Source organism: Brachypodium distachyon, chromosome 3, assembly GCF_000005505.3.
Source record: "Brachypodium distachyon strain Bd21 chromosome 3, Brachypodium_distachyon_v3.0, whole genome shotgun sequence".
Lineage (NCBI taxonomy): Eukaryota > Viridiplantae > Streptophyta > Magnoliopsida > Poales > Poaceae > Brachypodium > Brachypodium distachyon.
The window spans coordinates 17,385,120-17,393,553 of record NC_016133.3 but is presented as its reverse complement, the minus strand read 5'-3'; the positions used below and the strand labels follow the sequence as shown (position 1 = coordinate 17,393,553).

General features: G+C 47.7%; 1 long non-coding RNA gene across 1 annotated transcript; it reads left to right on the top strand.

Annotated features, from left to right (window-relative positions):
• The first annotated feature begins 2,564 nt into the window (after nucleotides 1–2,564).
• LOC104583581 lies at nucleotides 2,565–7,944 on the top strand. Its single transcript, XR_001407307.2, has 4 exons — nucleotides 2,565–3,165; nucleotides 3,490–3,551; nucleotides 3,921–4,186; nucleotides 7,534–7,944. It is a non-coding gene; the product is annotated as an uncharacterized LOC104583581 (long non-coding RNA).
• The last annotated feature ends 490 nt before the right edge of the window (nucleotides 7,945–8,434 follow it).

Sequence of the window (8,434 nt, the reverse complement as noted above, 5' to 3'; positions counted from 1 at the left end):
TTTGCAAGATCCCAGTTGGCAAACCGCAATGCAGGACGAGTACCACGCGCTAATGGCGAACCGCACCTGGACTTTGGTGCCTCGATCGGCAGGTGCAAACATCGTTTCTGGCAAGTGGCTGTTCAGGCACAAACTTCGGCCGGATGGCAGCCTCGACCGCTACAAAGCGCGATGGGTTCTTCGCGGCTTCTCTCAGTGGCCGGGCGTCGACTTCGACGAGACCTTCAGCCCGGTCATCAAATCTGCCACGATCCGCACCGTCCTTGCTGTGGCTGCTGCTCAGGACTGGCCGGTCCACCAGATGGACCTGAACAACGCCTTCCTCCACGGCTTGCTTCCTCCAGGAACGCGTCTACTGTCAGCAACCAGCCAGCTTCGTCGACGAGCGCCACTCCGACCATGTGTGCCTACTCGATCGCTCCCTGTATGGGCTCAAGCAGGCGCCTTGCGCGTGGTACGACTGCTTCACGGCATTTCTGCGCTCCATCGGCTTCTCCGTCACCAAGTCGGACCACTCCTTGTACGTGCTCCGCCGAGGTGCTGACACGGCGTTCCTGCTCCTCTACGTCGACGACATCGTCCTCACGGCCTCCTCTGACAACCTGTTGCGCGCGGTCACCACCCAGCTCAGCTCCGAGTTCTCCATGAAGGACTTGGTGCCACTGCGGTTCTTCCTCGGCATCCGTGTCTCCAGGAGCTCCGCCGGCTTCTTCCTCGACCAAGCACAGTACGTGGAGGACCTCCTCGAGGGTGCCTGCATGACCGTCTGCAAGCCCGTCTCCACGCCGATCGACATACGCGCGAAGCTGGATGCCGACTCCGGCGCATCGGTCTCCGACGCGTCTGAGTACAGGAGCCTCGTCGAGGCTCCCCAATACCTCACGATGACACGCCCAGATCTCCAGTATGCTGTGCAACAGGCGTGTCTCTACATGCAGGCTCCCCGGGAACCGCGCTTGGCACTGGTGAGGCGCATCCTGCGCTATGTTCGCGGCACCACGGCTCTTGGTCTGTATCTCCGCCGGTCATCGCAGCTGGACCTTGTCGCCTACTCCGGCGCCGACTGGGCCGGGTGCCCCGACACTCGCCGCTCGACTTCCGGGTATGCGGTGTTCCTTGGTGATGCACTGGTGTCATGGTCGTCGAAGCGCCAGCCCACCGTCTCCCGCTCCAGTGCTGAGGCGGAGTACCGCGGCGTGGCCAACGCCGTTGCGGAGAGCTGCTGGCTTCGCCAGCTCATCGGCGAGCTCCATGTTCCCCTCGACCGTGTGACCGTCGTCTACTATGACAACATCTCCTCTGTCTACATGGCTGACAACCCAGTTCACCATCGGCGCACGAAGCACATCGAGCTCGACATTCATTTTGTGCGAGAGAAGGTCGCGCTCGGCCAGCTCCGTGTCCTGCATGTGCCCACGACGCTGCAGTTCGCCGACATTATGACGAAGGGTTGCCGGCATCCACTTTTTCTGAGTTTCGATCCAGTTTGTGCATCGACATTCCGACGCACGAACTGCGGGGGGGGGGGGGGGGCGTGTTGTGTAGTGTCACTCTAGCGGTTGCCTCCACCTCCCCACGTTGCTCCACTTGTACGATGTAACTTGTACTCTATATATATGAGAGCCTGAGTATGGCAGCACCTCACGGTGCATTCTCCCAATCTTCTGTCTCTCTAACTCTCTGCACGCTGCGACATGAACGGAAAGAAGTTGGGCTTCGGAGCTGTGGTGGGAGTTGGAGGGCGTGGCAGGTTGCATGCAGGGCTTGGTGGCATGGCCGCACGAGCACAGCCCAGCCGGTTCCATCACTATCTCACTATAGACATTTGTCTGCACAATGCTAGCCGTAATTTGTCCAAATATAGTAAATTTTGATTTTTAACTGCACTTTTAGCACTTCAACCGCAGATTTTGCCAATAAAAATACGTCAAATACTTTTGTCAACACGAATATATTCAACACTTTTAAAATGCCATGAATAAAAATTTGACGCACTTTAAAACCAAATTGGCGCACTTTGAAATGCGTCCGGCAATACGCAATGCATACGGCGGCGGGGAACTTGAAAAGGAAGCGAGTCGCCCTCGGTTGTGTTGGGACTTGGAACAATAGCTGCGCCAACTAATCGCGAGCCAGACTGGATCAGCAATGGACGCGCCTGCTTTTGCCCAGAGCGCGATCACCGCGGCTGGTGCGCACGTACTCCCGCGCACACGGCTCGTAAGTGGCTCACCCGTCTCGGGCTACGTTCTGTTGTAAACTATCAGTAGGCCACGGTAGGCATTTAAGGACGTTTCAAGGGGGCACAATTTTAAAACGCCCTGAATTATGAGCTTGTGAGGCAGCTTAATTTAATTGCCTCGGATTAGGACTTAATCAGGGCATTTGAAAAAAAATGCCTCAAAAACTCAAAGCATCAAAGGCACGTTGCAGGAAAGTGCCCCTGATTTTCTATTCTTTTATGAAACCCCTACAAGTTTTAAGTTAAGCATCCCGGTCCTCCCACCTCAATTAACTTGTACATCTTCTTAGAAAAATCATCTTCTCAAAAATCACACGCCGCATTGTTTCTCTTCTCGATCGAGATCTCGGCCGCACGGCCGCACGCGCCGCTCGCCATCACGCGCCGCCGCCGCCTAGCTAGGTCGCCGCCGCGGGACGCCGCCTCCTCCGACCGCTGCCGTCTAGGTTGCCGCGGCCTAGATCGTACATATCCTCTCCTCGCCAGGACGCGCCGCCGCCGTCTAGGTTGCCGCCGCCTAGATCGTACATATCCTCTGCTCGCCAGGACGCACCGCCGCCGCCTAGCTAGGTCGCCGCCGCCTAGCTAGGACGCCGCCTCATCCGGCCGCCGCCACCTAGATCCCCGCCGCGTAGATCGCCCATATCCTCGCTCGCCAATCGCCTCCACTCACTGCCAACGACCCTGCGGCATCGGTTGCCTGTCTTCCCCGCTCCCGTCACGAGCCGCCGCTGCCTTCATTGAGATCTCCTCGGCCATCCTCTCCTCCTCGCGACCGACCGAGGGGTTGTCCTCGCTGAGGCCGCCGCCGCACAAGGAGAGGCCGGTTGTCTAAGGCTCCAAGCTCATGGATCCGCACCCTTCATTCCTCTCCTGTCCCCGTGCAACAACTTCCACCATCCCCAACGAATCGGCTAAATATGGTGCGTGGTCTCTATGCTGCGGTTCATTTGTTTGAATTGTCCTATCTGAAGTTGTCATGTATAGTTGAGAACGTGTAATGTTGTTTTTGATTGCCCTGTGTGTACCATCTGTTTGAATGCGACGAGTTCCATTTGCACTTACAGGCACTGCTTAGTTTGTTTATTCAGAGTTTCTGTGACTTGAGTAGTACAATTGTACAAATCATGGACAAGTCTTGGTTAATTGCCCCTAGATCAACTGTTACCTATCGTGATGGACTTAGAAAATTTATCCAATGAACCATGCTGAAAATAGAATTGGTATGCTGATGTTTGCCTCTACAGGTGCAACATATGATTGATCATGGAGTTGGTGTGCCATCAGATGTGAAAACATTCGCTCAAAGGTCATACTACATGCTTCGGAAATATAATAGCTATGGTAGAATAGTTGAGATAGTGGAACTGAATTACTCAAATGATGGCCATGTAGTATTATTTAAATGAGATTGGGTTAAAAGTACTTGAGTTAGAGTAGATAATTTCAGAATAACTCATGTTAATTTCAATCATCTTCGAAAGAGAGACGACATAATAGCAAATCCATTTATTCTAGTAAGCCAAGCTAAGCAGATTTATTATGTACAAGATCCAATTGAGTTAGATTGGTGTGCTATGGTGACTCCTGTGACAAGAGGTTTTATTGATATGGCCTCTAGAAATGATGAGACTGAATTAACTCCTGTTCGTAGTTTACTAACATTTTCTATATGCAGGCAATTCCAACTAAGAAAAAAGAAACAAGGGGGTATCAGGAGAATTGTTGCCATGCTGCAGGTTCAAGAAGTTTTGCGGTTATTCAATATCAGATGGTGCGTTTGAGGAATTTAAACAATAAACTTTGCGTTGCATTTGTTAATCATCATATATACTGTTACAAGAAATTAAAGAAGGAAGAACTGTGTCTCGATCAGAGTTATATTGTGTTGTCTATACCAACAAGAAAGGAGAGCCTGTGGATGCCTATATTGCAGGAAAGATGGTAATGTCAATATTTCTTTCTTGTTTTACAGTTTCAGTTTTAATCTCAGTCTTAGTGTAATGAGTTTAGTTTACAGACCACTCTGTTTGATATTCGTTTACTGAATTTACTGTACATTATTCAGTCTAGTCTTCAGTCTATACATGTACGGTGTTCCGTCTGATGTCTTTTTATTTTGCCAGACACACATGTATACGATTATTTTGCCATACACACATGTACATACCTGATGAATGGCACCAACTAGAAACAAAATAAAATCAGTCTCACCCAATGGCACATGGTTCTACTACAGGTTGGGAAACTAACATAAATAAGTACACTACTACAGAAAAGTACACCAGTGGAGGTCAAAAAATGTGGTCAGTGGCGGTGAACCTGCCCGCCACTAACCGTGCGTCACTGGTGCTCTGCCCACCACTGGCGGTGCTTTTGACCGCCACCGGTGCTGTGCCCACCCGTGGCCGGCAGGTATCCCCGCCACTGGTAACAATTTGGCGATTTTAAAAAAAAAGCAGGCCCGTGGCCTGCAATCCACAGCAAATCCGATATAAATCACAGAAAATCCGATCTAAATTACAGATCTGAAATCCAACCGAGAAACCGAAACGAGTACATAGAACACACAGATCGATCATCCATAGAAACTTTAACAGAGAAACCAAACAGATTACAGAGCATACACATCACTACTTTAACCTTGAAATGAAATCAACTCCATTACATAGCATATATACACATCACAGGCAAGGGCTCGGACGAGGTGCATGCCGCATACGGGGCGCCGCTGGACGCCGGCACGAGGCCGCTACCATCTTGCTCCCGGAGAGCAGGTCGTCCACCACCATATGAGAAAGAGAGAGAAAGAGAGAGAGAGAGACAGAGAATGAAAGAGAAAACCGAGAGAGATGAAGAGAAAAAGACGTGCCAGTCGGCTGGATCCCATGGAGACGGGCTCGGGGGAGGCCAGATCTGCGCCATGGCAGGGGGACGTGGGCTTGACGGCGACGAGAGACGGTGGGGGGAGGGGAGGAGCTGCGGTGTCGGGCTCGAGGAAGGCCGGATCCGCGACGGCTGGCCGCCCTCCCCCATGGCGGCGGCGACAGGGGCAGGATCTGCGGCGGCAGGCCGCCCTCCTCCATGGATGGCGCACGGGGGCAGGAGGCAGGTACGGGTCGCGCGGGGGCGTGGTGGCTGGAGGCGGGGGCGCAGGGGCCGGATCTGCCGAGTGAGGGAGGTCGGGTGAGGGAGGGGGGGGGAAGAACCAGGAAGGAGGAGAAGAAAGAAAATGAGAGGAGGGAGAGAACGCCACAAGGAGATAAGGCTGTGGGGGAGTCACGGGCGGCCAAAAGAATCATGAGAAAGAAGCACAAAACGGCCACGTCATTGATCCGGTCCACCACTTCTCAACCAATCAGAAACCAGCAGCAGCTAGCATCCGGATTGTGGTTTCCTTTATGAAACCTCCGGTGGCGGGTCTAATTGCGAAACAGCCATTGGAGGGTTTCAAATTCATTTTATTTTTATTTTTAGTATTATATAATTGTATTCTGGATCAAATTGAATTGGTTTACAAGTTTCTCAATACGATCTATTTTGTGTGAAAATTGGGCGCGATTTTGAACCATATTAATAGTACTTAACAAAACACCTCACTTTTTGTGTTTAGAAAATGAAAAAAAACCTTTCTTTTAACTAAAAATTTCTAAACTTTTTGACAACATTGTTTGGCATGCAAAGACGCACCTCTGTGCAAAAATTGGATTCATTATCACGAACTATGATATAGAAATGGCCGTACCTTTGGTCACTTGGCTTAAAACTCATAAACATTCGTACTTGATAGTCCATTTTGTGAAGTATTTTTTTGAAAATTTGTCAAAAATCAAGTTTAACATTTTTCATGGCAACTAGTACACATAAAAGGACTCCATGCCAAAAAATTGACTTTTTTGACAATTTCTTCATATTATTAGAATTTTTGCAATATGGGGTGAACATTGTCGGCACATCTTTCCATAGAAAGGTGTTGAATATTTCAACACCCTATAGGAATCTTACATAATTCTTACTTAGGTACCTTAAAATTATTTTTTGAATTTTTTAGTAACAATCTATCACACACTTGTAGTTCAAATTTGAATTACTTTTCGGAAATCGCTAGAAATTCATTTAAATGGGGAAAAGTATCAATATAGCTATAAAATTTAAAGCCCTTCTACACAGCCATTTTAATACGTTCTACTTTGTGTGAAAATTGTATAGGTGCCATTTTGAACCATAAATATTGTACTTGCTTCACAAAATACTACATTTTTGCATTGAAAAAATGGAAAATCATTTTTCCTGAGAAAGACAGTGTTATATTAGTGCTTAAGAATGTTAAGGAATAAAAATGAAGACTATAGCAAAAAGAATCACATTGGTTGGATTTGTTTTGAATTAGTTATGATTTTTGCAAGTGTCAGCGGTCTCCGGGGGGTCACTAGTGGCGGGTTCGGGCTTAGGACAGCCACTGGTAGGTGGGGGGTCACCAGTGGCTGTTCTAAGAGGTCACCAGTGGCTGTGCGCAATGATCGCCACTGGTGCTAGAGCACCAGTGGCAGTGATTTTTTGAATGAAAATCACCGCCACTTTTGCTCTAGCACGAGTGACGGTGATTATTTGAGTGAAAATGACCGCCACTGGTGACCCTCACCAGTGGCGGTGATTTTTTTCATGAAAATGACCGCCACTTGTGACCTCACCAGTGGCGGTGATTTTTTGAGTGAAAATGACAGCCACTGGTGAGGGTTCACGGAAGGGGTATTCTGTAGTAGTGGTACAACGGGTTTCTTTTTCTTGGAAGATTGTCCTTCAGTAGCAGCTGGCTCTATACTACACAAGAAAGACCACAATCAATCTCAGAAAACTTGACATTTGGGAAACTTGATAAATTTTCTTCTGGCAAATTAGCTACAAATTTTCTGCATGGAAGATGAGCAGACGACATATTGCAGAATGATAATCATCAATTTCAGTTTTGTCTCATGTCCTCATATTCAGTCTATGCCCAATGATTTATTTGGTCAGATTTCTATCAGGATTTTCTATAGGGATTCTATAGTGTTATTCTACCCAGACAAGCACACTACAAGAAACATGCACCAGCTGGTTTATTTTTGTTTCGATTCTCCCTTGGTTTTATGCACATGCTTGCTAGATTGTAGAGAGACTGCAAGAGAAAAGGTGCAGAACTGGTTTGATTCTTTTTTTTGCAGGGGCCTTAAGTTTCCGTCGTGCTTGTGAGAAGTTTTTCTGAGAAGTTTGAATTTTGGGCCAAATTTGAATGTGCTGATGTGATGTAGGTTAATTCGCAAACGAAGTAGTAACAATGGAGATTCACAAACTGGACAAAGAAAGACAACCAAGAGAAGAAGAACTTCCAATCCGACTACAAGGAAATCAAGTTCGAAAAAGGACTCACAAGCTAATGCCTCGATGGAGAATGCACTAGTTACACTGGAATATTTTGATATTGTAGTTGATCTGGGTTGTTTCTGCTGGTAGCAGTCTTTTGATGTTGTAGTAACTGTAATCTGAATGATGGGCAGAGTGAACTGCTGAATCTTTTTGGGATGCAACTCTGGTACTTTAGAACTGTTGAAGATACAATTTATGGATGATAATGCACTGTTGGGGCACACTATTTGAATACTGGTATATGTAATATTTTGGGGGCAGTTTACTGAAGTGCATCTGATTTGTTTAAGGGCAAACTTTAAAGTGCATCCAATTGGTTTTTAAGGTGCAGTTTCAAATTGCTTCCATTTGTTTTGTGGGCATATTTCATAGTGCATCAAAATTAAATTTAGGGCATATTTGAAAAGTGCCCTGAATAGTATTGAATGCATATTTGAAATGGTGCCTCCATTGTTAGGAGCACCTTTTAAAAGTGCCCAAATACTTTTAGAAACATGAGTAAATGCAGCACTATTTAAACTGCCCTTACAAGTTTTTGAGGCAATTTTTGTACATTTCAGGGCATTTTGAAGTGCCCCGGATCAGCTACTCTGCTGTAGTGTATAGCTCTGTACATCCTGTACCTGCCTGCATGATCAATACATCGTGTACCTGCCTGATCAATCAATACAATTACAATCGTAATAAGTCAATGGCGACACGGAAAACTCGCCCGTCACCAACCAACCTGCAACCCCCACAGCTCAGGGCCCTTCCCCTCGCGACGGCCACTATCGATGCCGCCTT